We start from the raw sequence: 10,988 nt of genomic DNA, 5'->3' as shown, positions 1-10,988 counted from the left end.
AAATGTCCATTATAGCTTGCACTGATACATTTACAATGACTGTAGCTTCCACATGGTTTTTAATGATAGCCCATGTAAAGTGCATTATAGGTGATCAGTGCATGAGTGTCCATCTAAATAGGCCTCTTTGCTGGTCAGTTAAAGAATGGAATTAGTGAACTAGACGAACCTATAGGCAAAAGTCCTACAGCTTCCTATTACACTTCAGCAGTATCTGTAAATCTAGTAGGACCCCCAATTTGCACACAACTCTTGAATGGGAAGTGCAACCCCATCCATGGCCAAAAAGTAAAACTTTCCCAAACCTAGAGATCACAAACAATCACAGTCTCTCTCAATATAGTCAGAATTAAGCCTGAGACTGTTCCTTCTATCCAGACTCAAATACTCTCCAGACAATGGGACAGGACATTTAAAGTTTCACCTTTGCAGTCTGGGTTTGAGATATACAATTAAGTATCACCAGCATATTGATGATTCCAAATGAATAGATGATTTCTTCCAACTCCTTTCATTGTTGCAGTAGTGGAATACTAAAACGAGTATGGGAGAGCTTTTTAGGAGGATCAAATTGTAGAATATTTACAATTATGTATGCAAATATTTGAAACTTTTGTTGGCATCCAAGTATCGTATTTTACACTGTAACATGACATTGCAAATTACAAAAACTAAAATATCAAGAACATAACTTGAAAGTAGACCTATACTTGGTCTTACACTAAATCAATTATTTCCTTTTCAGAAATATTCACATATAGTCAGAAAAACAGGAGCAGATATATCTTCTCTGTGCCATCTCCATCTGGATATGCCATCAGGAACAATATTATAAGTGATTTGTGCCAGAATCCAAGAGTTTCAATTGATATTCTGAACAAAAGAAAAGGGGCTGAAGGACCTTCCAACACATTTCTGCCACTAATACATATGTGGGCAAGAAAACAAGCTAAGAAAGAGTGAAAGCTAATCCACACTGAAACCTGTTCCTCTTCAAATTAAATAATAATTATTAACAAAGGATTAGGCTGTCCATTAACCAGAACAAAGGAGCTGAAATTATACTTCTGGAAGTGTTATCAGCCCTCTCTGATATCTCATTGCAAGATATTATTGGATAATATCTAGAGAAAATCTCATTTTGTGCACATAATTTACTTGCAAATGACACTCACAGAACAGTCTGTCCTGCTAATTATGATGCTACTTATTGCCAAGAATGGAGGCAGCTTCTTTATCTACTTCCTGTCTTCCTCTTTCCCCCTCTCAAGAAAATGACATAATAGAGCAATAATGCAGCAACTAGAAAGAAGAAGTTCCTTATGAACAAGAAATAAAACTTGGAATTGTAATTAATCAAAGCTGCATATAAATCAGCAGGGTAATCTGGCTGTTAAAATAAATAAATTCATTGAAAGTTAATTTTCCCCCGTGTAATCGTTTCTGCCCAAATTTTCCTTCCCACTTCATACTGTGTTGTACAGTAGTTCCCTAAAACAACAATAACCAGTTGTAATTGGAAGATGTTAGCGAACAAAAAAATAATAGAGATAGAACAGTAGGCAAAGCAGAATTAATAAGGAGAAATTGTTTAAGGTTCTAGAGGCTATAATAGACCGAAGTAGATAGTAGAAACATTACAACCTGGGCTACAATAAGTCATTAATTTAAAACTAGCAAGGAGATAAAGGGCAAAGGAAAAATAAAGTACCTATTTTCAGCGTGGGAGGAAGGTAATAGGGAATTGTTCCAACACCGGAACTAATGTTCCATAGTAAGAGTCAATGTATTATTGCTAGTTCAGAATAGATTTATTGAATATACTGCAGTAAAGAGCTTCCCCCCCACCCCAAGGAATACAGTGATCTAGCAGAGAAGAAGAAGACAAGACATTTTAAAAAAGCATTATAAGTTTTTATTGTTTTTGATTTTTTGCATTCCCCAGAACTCCCTTACACCCCATATTGAAATCCAATATTTTACAGGCAAATATCAATGGGAAGTATCCTATTACAATTTGACTCTATGACACTATTTCATGAAATGGGAGAGAGGAATCCAACCTCACCCTGTCCCTCCAATGTTTGGAAAACATCATCCCTGTGAGTTGTGATGCGGCTCTACCCATTTTGCATTACTAATATACTATTCTAGGTCTTTGCAAATAGAAAAAATGATTTTCAACCACTGCCCATGATGATCTCTGGCTGCTGAAATTTTACCTGGTATAGTTTAAGAGCTGCATACTAGCAGCAATTCAGTATATTCACCAGTTAATTAATTCAGCTTTCCCAACTGGTGCTCTTATTATGTGTTGAGTTTTAAGTCTCATCAATCTTTTGTATTCTTTCAATTCTCATTATTCACAGCCAATTCTGCCAGGATAAGTAGTCCAAAAGGACTGAAAGGTACCAGAAAGGTGAAATTTATTTATTAGATACATATTTTTTCTTCACTACAGGAGCACAAGATTGCCCAGCTAGTTTCCTTCTCCTGTTTTTACTTCATACTATCTGCATTTTTTATCTTTTCTTGTGTTATTTCCAAAACAGAACAACAATTCCTATAATCAGTCATGTTTCACAAGTCATTGTGAAAGCAATTTCAACAAAAAACTAGATTTCTGGCACTTTCTCACCATGGTTTTAAATACAAAAGGATATTGGCATAATCAGCCCTGAGGGACTGAAATAATTTATAATGGTAAAAATGTATACATACAGTTCTTGTGATAAATGTCTCTTTCTTTTAAAACTGAACTAAATATGCTAAAACATTTTAGGATTTCTTGTAAGACTGAAAATTTCTGACTGGTCTTTAAGATATATAGAAGCCATCTGGGAATTATGGTGCAAACCTGCAGAGTTTATTACTGTATTTTAATTATGAATAATTTCTTCTGCTGGATTTACTTAGCTTGGATCTCCCCAGGCCACATACCTGTTTAATGATGCTTCACATTTTCTGCATTTTTCTTTATTTCATTGCCATTTCTTCATACAATTTATTATCTCTTTATCGCTGTTTTTTGTACCAATCAAGTAAGATGAATACTTCCTGAAATTCCCTGTAGCTGATTCATGAAAACCTCTGCTGTCACGAGGAACAACTTGCCTTCAGAAGTTGTGGAGGTTTTTAAGAAGAGATTAGCCAGTGTTTCTCAACCTTGACAATTTTAAGGCATGTGGATTTCAACTCCCAGAATTCCACAGCCAGCAGTAGGGCCAGAGGACATGGATTCAAAATGTTCGCAGCAGTAATCTATAACCCAAGTCTCTAAAGTTGTATCATGCCTTGGAGCTAGAAACTGTGTCCAAACTGCAGTTTAATTGGAAAAAAAAATTACCTAAGCATAAGTAAATAATAGAAATCATATAATATGCATCATTTAAATATGTTTCAAATTAAACCAAATCTAGCTGTCCCTGACTATTGGGGAGCAATATTACTTCTTTACACACTTCTCAAATACAAAGTACTTCCCCAGTACAGAAAACTTTGCACAGAAATTATGAAGCTTAGTTAAGTTATATATCACTGAATCAGATATAACACTGACTGTACAGAAAAATATTGTCCATCCTGACCTGTCCTTACTAATAATTTGCCACTCTTCGAGAGACATACCTGATCTCTTCTGTCAGGGATCAATAGTTCCATCCGTCCCTGATCAATTGACTTTCCTTCAACCTTGTCAAGCATTTTTTTTCTTTTAGTTTGGATCACATGCCTGAATTATGTGAGTTCTGCTTGCTAATGATCACCTCAAGGGAAAAGTCAATCTTTATTTCTCCCAATACCAACTGCTTGATTGTGTTTGAAGTCCATAATGTAACTGTTGCCAAAACTATAATTCAAAGAAATCTCTTCTTTGCCTCTTTTTTTTTTCAGGGAACAGCTTTCACTGGCATACATTACTGCTGGAAAAACCATTTCTTTTATCTTTTGCAATCTTTGCCTTAATTGGTTTTATATTAGTTTCTCTTTAAATAAAATATCTAAGTTATTTTCTATCATAGTGTCCTGGTACATATTGACCACAACATTTAAAATTTTACAAATGGATTCAAATGTACTTTCTAAAGGATTATGATCGATCTCATTTCACCTTTAGCAGGACATAATTATATTCTATTTCACTATTTTTACTGTAAATTGTAGTTCAAAAGACCATTATGGGATCTACATTTTTTCTTTCTTTCTTTTTTCTTTTTCTTTCCTCTCTCTCTCCCTTCTACTTAATTGTCAAGTTTGACTCCCAATTCAGTTTTTTATAAGAAATTTATTACTTCAGCGGATACAATGTGTTATACAAAGCAAAATTATTTGAGTTTTTCATTGAAATCCTATACTGGATGAGGATCTCCCTCTTTTACCTCAGACCCCTTCTGAAGCAGGAAAAAAATATATATTTTAATTGCGAAGTGGAAGCCTACAGAAAAGGCCACACAAGCTAGAAAATTCCATAGCAACATAGAAACAATCTAAAAAAATTGCTAGTTGTGTATTTAGTCCTTTTTCTAGTAAGACAATATAGAACCTTGCCTAAATATTTTTCTATGAGTTTTTTTGCAGAAGTATACCAAATAACAAGTACTTCTAAACAAGCTGCTAAGTTATAAGTAAGAATGGGTGGAGTTGGTTTATTTGTAGACCTAGGCAAAAATTATCCTTCCAAATTCTCCATTGAGTTTGGGGACAAAAAAAAAAAAGATTATTTTTAGAGGTTTTTCCAGAGAAATGAGAACTTCTCCAACAATTTCCACAACAAAATTTCTTTCCTGTAATTTAATGAGAAATTATTTTAAAATGCAGGAGCATTTTACTTGCTATTACTAGTTTGTTAATAAGACTTTATTAATGATGTTTTGTTAATAATGTTTGCAACTTTGTCATAAATATAAAAGAAAAGATACATTATGGAATGCAGATAAATAAATAAATTTACCAAAACATTTAAAGTATTTAGTCAGAGTTCTTCTCCTAGTCAAGTATCATGTTCTTTATTGCTTACGTGATTCATGATCCTCCCACCAAACCTTTGAAATACTGTAAAAGAAACAAAAAAAATTATCAAAAAATATCAAGACATTTAATCAGATTTATGCATTAAATTGCATGAGCTTTTAAATTGTTTTATTTGGGGTATGACAAGCATTGCCTGTTAATAGTGTCAAATTTTCATTAAGATATTGAAAATTTGGATACAAATCTTTTAAATTTTCCATCATGATTAAGATATTACGTTAAATGTCACACTCTATTTTTGACAGCATCATTAGCTTTTAACAGCAATGATGTTAAAAGGTTCTAAATTAGCATCCTTGTGTTATCAATATTTGCACTTTGAATTTGTGAGGGGCAGATGAAAAAAAATATTCAGTTAATTTTCTTTAAAAAATGAGAACATTTTTCTCATTTGTAAACATTTCATCATATATAAAGAGTATATGAGAGTAAAGTCAGAGGAAATTTACTGAGAGAAAATCAAATTAATATATTCATTCTTTTACTTTTAAGAGGGCAAGTAGGAATGGGGACAAGATTAATTATACAGTCTTGTTAGAAATAAAAATATGCAAAGCTTGGAGTATAATGGATGGAAGAAAAAAATGCAAATTATAATGATTTTCTAAAATCTGCCACTTTTCTGAAGAGCTAATAGACTGTGGATAGAAAAAGAAGCTTTCTTGATAATGAAGTACTTTATCCTGTATCATTTATCTAGCACAAATATTTTGTAATATTGTTTCTGTAATACCTTCTGAAATTTCATTACTGATTTATAGGGTTTTATTGGGATATTATATCTCTAGACTACTGTTTTTGCACAGTCTCATGTCATTGTTCTCATTGTCTCATTTGCATTTATATTCATTGCATAGCTTTCACATGATTCCCCCCCCCCAGTAAGCATTTTATCACATCATCTGTTTTTTTAACTACAACATTCCATTGCTTGAGGACTGTTAACAACAAAGATCACAGATTCAGTCCATGCATTATTACTATATTCCAAAAATCATCTCTTTTCATTGATTCATCACTGCCAATTTCCTTGAAGGGATAAAGTATTAAAAAGATTCAAAGGAATCTTAGATATTTCTAGTGTTTGATGAAAATATTATTAAAAGTTGGTGTCAGGCAGCAAAAGTCTACAATTTGATCTAAATAATATGCCCTGTGACACAATCAGTCACATTGTTTTTTATATAAAAAATGGAAGAACTCATAAAACCTAAAGAATGATATATTTTAACAGAATATGACAGAAGAAATTAAGTAATTTCAGAATGTATCATTTAATTAGAAATTTATAGGCTACTTTATGTCAACTGAATTTTTAAAAAGCACTGTGTAATACTTTGGAGCAAGATAAATTCAAACTTGGGAATGAATGAAACTGAACAAAAAACAAAATGGTAATAAATTTAGTTATATGCGAAGCATATGAGGCTTTCTTAAAAAATACAGTTCTTTCAGGCGTTTCATTGTCTTTGACTTTGTATTACTTCTTTTTTTGAAATCCAAAGATAATTTTCTGAAAAAGCAGTATTTGCAATGATAATTAATAGGAATCAAGGCCAACACTGATTATATTAGATTAAAACAAAAGTTACTGCTTTAAGAACATATATGTACTGGAATAAATTGAGAAGACTAAATGTATAAAATAAAAACATCTCAGAACTTATTCTGTTCCATTTCCTCATTTTGTAACTTATTTCTTCATTTTCAGGGTTTTGTGCTCACTGAGCATGCTCAGATCATAGTAAGCTCTTTCAGTTCTTTTCCCTTTAAAATTTGTTCTCTGAAATGAGGGAGGGAGCCAAAAGCAGTTGATAGTGGCAGTGCAGGGGGTTGCAGGGGTAGTGGAGATGGGGAGGGGCAGTGTCAATCTATTGATTCAGCCTCCACAATAGTCCTACTTTTTCATATGGCCCCTCAGAAAAATTAAATGCCCACCCTGACCTAGACTCACAATTCCTGTTTGAGGAGAAGTTGGCAGTTGTGATTGGAAATACTTTTCTCAATTTTGCATTGTGCATCAGTTGTGCATAGATAAAGGGATCAAGTGAGTCTACTCATGATCACTTATGTCCTAGTCACCTGGATTTCTGTAATGTAATCTACACGGGGCTGCCCTTGAAGATTATCTAGAAGCAGTAGTGGCAGTGATGTGTATATGTATACGAACATATATTATGGTATATCTCTACTCTTGAACTGCATTGGTTAGAGTCTGTTTAAGGTGCTGTATTTGACCTTTAAAGTGCTGAATATTGGAAGGACTGAACTTTCCTCATTCTATCTACTTGTCCCCCAGATCCAGCAGAAAGGACATTTGGCAGATAATAGGTGGTGGATTGTTTCAGTTATGACCCCACTTTATGGAATATTTTTCTGTCTGAATTGAGACTGGCTTCCTCTTTTTAACTTACCAGAAGTATCTTAAGATCTGGTTGTATCATTAGTTTTGAGGACCCAAGGGATCCATTGAGATGGCTCCAATGTGTAACATCTGGCTCTTCACCTAATGTCTTTTTTATTTAGTTTTAGTATTGTGCTTTTTATAATTTTAAAGTTTTTAATATTAATAACAATATTAATTCGTATAGTGTAATTGTTTTTAACTTTGTTGTTAAAATCACTTGTTTTTGATAAGTGATAAATATGATGAGTGAATAAATAAACAAACAAGGAAGAGCAGCTGGCAGGGGTGGCCAAGAGAGACACTGCAGATTCAATAGTGCCCCAATTATACCCATTCCTGATTGAGAGGCTCTTCAGTCAGTCACTTGTGCCCTAATCACCTCACAAATGCAGTGAGTTCTACATGGAGCTGCCATTAAAGATAACTAGTCCAAATTGCAGTGGAATGGACAGCTATGAGCATGCTACAGTTTCCCCATGTGTTACAACTGCTCTGCAAGTTACACTCATTCCCAGTCAAATTCTGGGTGCAATTCAGAATACTGCTATCTACAAAGCCTTTCAACAGATAAGGCTGGTTATTTGAGGGCCTGTTCCATGACCTAGGAAGCATGCCTGCTCTATCACAGCACCTGCCCTTGAAACAGACTCCCCCCCCCTGAGAACCATATAGTTCCCACCCTGATAATATTCAGAAAACTATTAAAAACCTGGCTATTCTCCCCGACCTTGGGGAAAATGTGGGTAAGCCCCTATAAGACATCTTATTTGTTGTACAGTGAAGTGTTTATCTTCTGGATGAATATTTCTTTATTTTTTAAGTGCAAATTTCCCAGAGTCATTTATAGAATTGGACAGCATCAAAATTGTTTAACTGCATAAACCAACAACAACAAAAAAAAAAAAACAATGAAGACACAGAAACAGCCAAAAAGCTGCCTTTCTCTGGTTTAAGTTATAATTATCTTGAGTGAAAATACAATATTCTTTTAAGATCCAACACTGGAAAAGATTATTGACACCTATAAGGTGTAAAGAAATCAAACTGATTTATTTTTTCACAATATTTTTTTATTATATATTTTCTTTTCTTTGTTCTTTTCTGATGGCCAACATTTCACGGCTCCTGAGCATGCTGTGACTGAATTTTGTTTTTTTTGGGGGGGAGGGGGTGGCTGTTCTTTAGCATTTTTAAAGAAACATTCTTAGTAATATACAAGTCTGAGGATTCTCTTGAGCATGCTAAATTTCTTTTTTTTCTTCAGTAGCTCCCATTTATTTCTAATTTTCTCAGCACTCAACACTCAAGTTGATTATTAACAGGAATAAAATGGTTTCTGATAATGCAACAGCTGTTATTTTATGTAAATACAGGTTATGTGGTAAACCATAGAAATCATGATTGCCATCAATCTATTTTATGGCAACTGGCTGAGACTAAGCAGAATTAATAGAATTGCCTGGAAGAGTTAATAAGGCCTGCTGAATAATTGTGTTCCTCATGTATTCCTATAAATGAGTGCAGACTCATATATTCTCAGTGCTTGGAATTACTTTAGTCATGACGAGGATGAGAAACAAGAAATCTTATTCTTGGGACCAACTCATAAAACATCACACACAGAATGCCAAATCCAATGTGCATTTTAATATAGCTTTTATTTGTGATATTTCTGTCTGCAGCATTTTCAGTATGAAGCATGAAAATAAATGAAGCTTAAAGTTTAATGCAGATTAAGCCTTGCTCATCAGAAAATTCTACTCTGCTAGAATTGGAAAATAATTTCCCTATAGACCTCACTAAGATTACTTGAAGTTTTGTTCCCAGTCAATCCTTGGTGAAATAAATACGAGCAAAAATAAAATAGGCAGAGAAATTAGTTACATGATTTTGAATCAGTTCCTCTTTCTCAATCCATCTCATCCTCATGGGATTCTTGTTGTAGAGAAAATAGGAAAAGGAAGGATTATGTAAGGTCACCTTTAATTATAAAAATAAAGACAGGTTCTTAATTAATGTTTATCTCTTCTAGAAAAAAAATCTATCTCCTGAAAATATACAAAGTGACCAAAATTCCTGCTTCCCTGCTTTATTTTCACAAAGAAATGTCCCATTTAATCAGCCTAAGAAGCAATATATTGTGAGAGATTTGGACTTTCATGAGTGTATAGGACCTGGAAAAAATAAATCACAAGCCCTGGCCATTTCAAATATGCTTAGAAGTAAATAACACTCCCCTCCCTGTGAAATGATGTTTGGATTTTATGTTTAATAAAAATCCAAAGACAAATATATTAGAGTGGAAATTTTCCTGTTACTAGTTGATAAACTGAAGGGTATTTAAATTGACCTTCAATTCTTAATCTAAAGCAGGAGCTAGACCAGTGGGTTATTTGAACAATTGTAGGTTGCAGATTATATAGAAGCCTCTAACACAGGTCGGCAACCTGCGGCTCCGGAGCCGCATGCGGCTCTTTGAGCCTTCCCCGGTGGCTCCCAGCCTCCTCTGCCTTTGCAGAGAGAGACAGAGACAGAGAGAGGCAATTGCGCTTCCCTGCTTCTCTCTCTCTCTCTCTCTCTGTGTGTGTGTGTGTGTAAAAGATTGCACTCACAGTGTTCTCCGAGGAGCTGAAAAGCTTTCTGGACGGAGCTCCTCCCTTTGCTGCATCTCTGCAGGAAGCAGGAAGCAGGAAGGGCAGGAGAGAGCTAGCTAGCCCAGCTAGGCTGACTCAGGAATTCTGGGAGTTGAAGTCCATGAGTCATAAAAGAGACGAGGTTGCTTACCCTGAGCTTGTTGGACAACAGCTTGAAGCTTGCCAGGTGAGCAGCAGATAGGAGAGAGAGAGAGAGAAAGAGAGAGAGGGAGGGAGGGAGAGAGAGAGAGAGAAAGAGAGTGGGGGAAGAGGAGTGGCAGGCAGACCAAGGGCAGATAGAGAGAGAGAGAGAGAGAGACCCTTTTGACATCTAAAATGAAGATAACACTGCATATATCCTTTTTTTACCTGTATGTGTATGTATGTGTATATATATATATGTGTGTGTGTGTGTGTGTGTGTGTGTATACATATACACACTCACACATATATACACACAAACACACACACACAAACACACACACACCTATAATAAAGGTAAAAAAGGATATATGCAGTGTTATCTTCATTTTAGATATCAAAAGGATTTTGCGGCTCCCGGTGTTTTGTTTTTGGTGGGAAACGGATCCAAGTGGCTCTTTGAGTGTTTTGGGTTGCCTACCCCTGCTCTAACATTATCGTTTCATGAAATCAGTCATCTACATTGATAGGCACTTATTTACTTTACACCCTTGACTCTCTATCTGGCCCCCCAGAAAGCAAAGGGTTGACATTAAATGAGTGCTTGTTAATGAAAATAAGTGATGGGTGTGTTACACAGGTGACCAACAACTCTATGTGAATCCATCAAGAATTCCAAAGTTTTATTTTCAGTCTTATATTTTAGATAATATTTTAGTGTTTTTTTCAGAAGGCAGCAATTTATTTTCATGGTTTGGTTCCATCAATATAAATTTATT

General features: G+C 34.6%; 1 long non-coding RNA gene across 1 annotated transcript; it reads right to left on the bottom strand.

Moving 5' to 3' along the window:
* Positions 1 to 1,892: 1,892 nt before the first annotated feature.
* LOC120307357 lies at positions 1,893 to 9,986 on the bottom strand. The gene is made up of 2 exons (XR_005556500.1): positions 9,320 to 9,986; positions 1,893 to 5,049 (listed from the first exon to the last, which is right to left on the bottom strand). It is a non-coding gene; the product is annotated as an uncharacterized LOC120307357 (long non-coding RNA).
* Between the last annotated feature and the right edge of the window lie 1,002 nt (positions 9,987 to 10,988).

This window comes from Crotalus tigris, unplaced genomic scaffold, assembly GCF_016545835.1.
Source record: "Crotalus tigris isolate CLP2741 ecotype Arizona unplaced genomic scaffold, ASM1654583v1 scf7180000017774.6281472, whole genome shotgun sequence".
Classification (NCBI taxonomy): Eukaryota; Metazoa; Chordata; class Lepidosauria; order Squamata; family Viperidae; genus Crotalus; species Crotalus tigris.
Note: the sequence above shows the minus strand (reverse complement) of the source record. Positions and strands in the feature narration are given on the sequence as shown.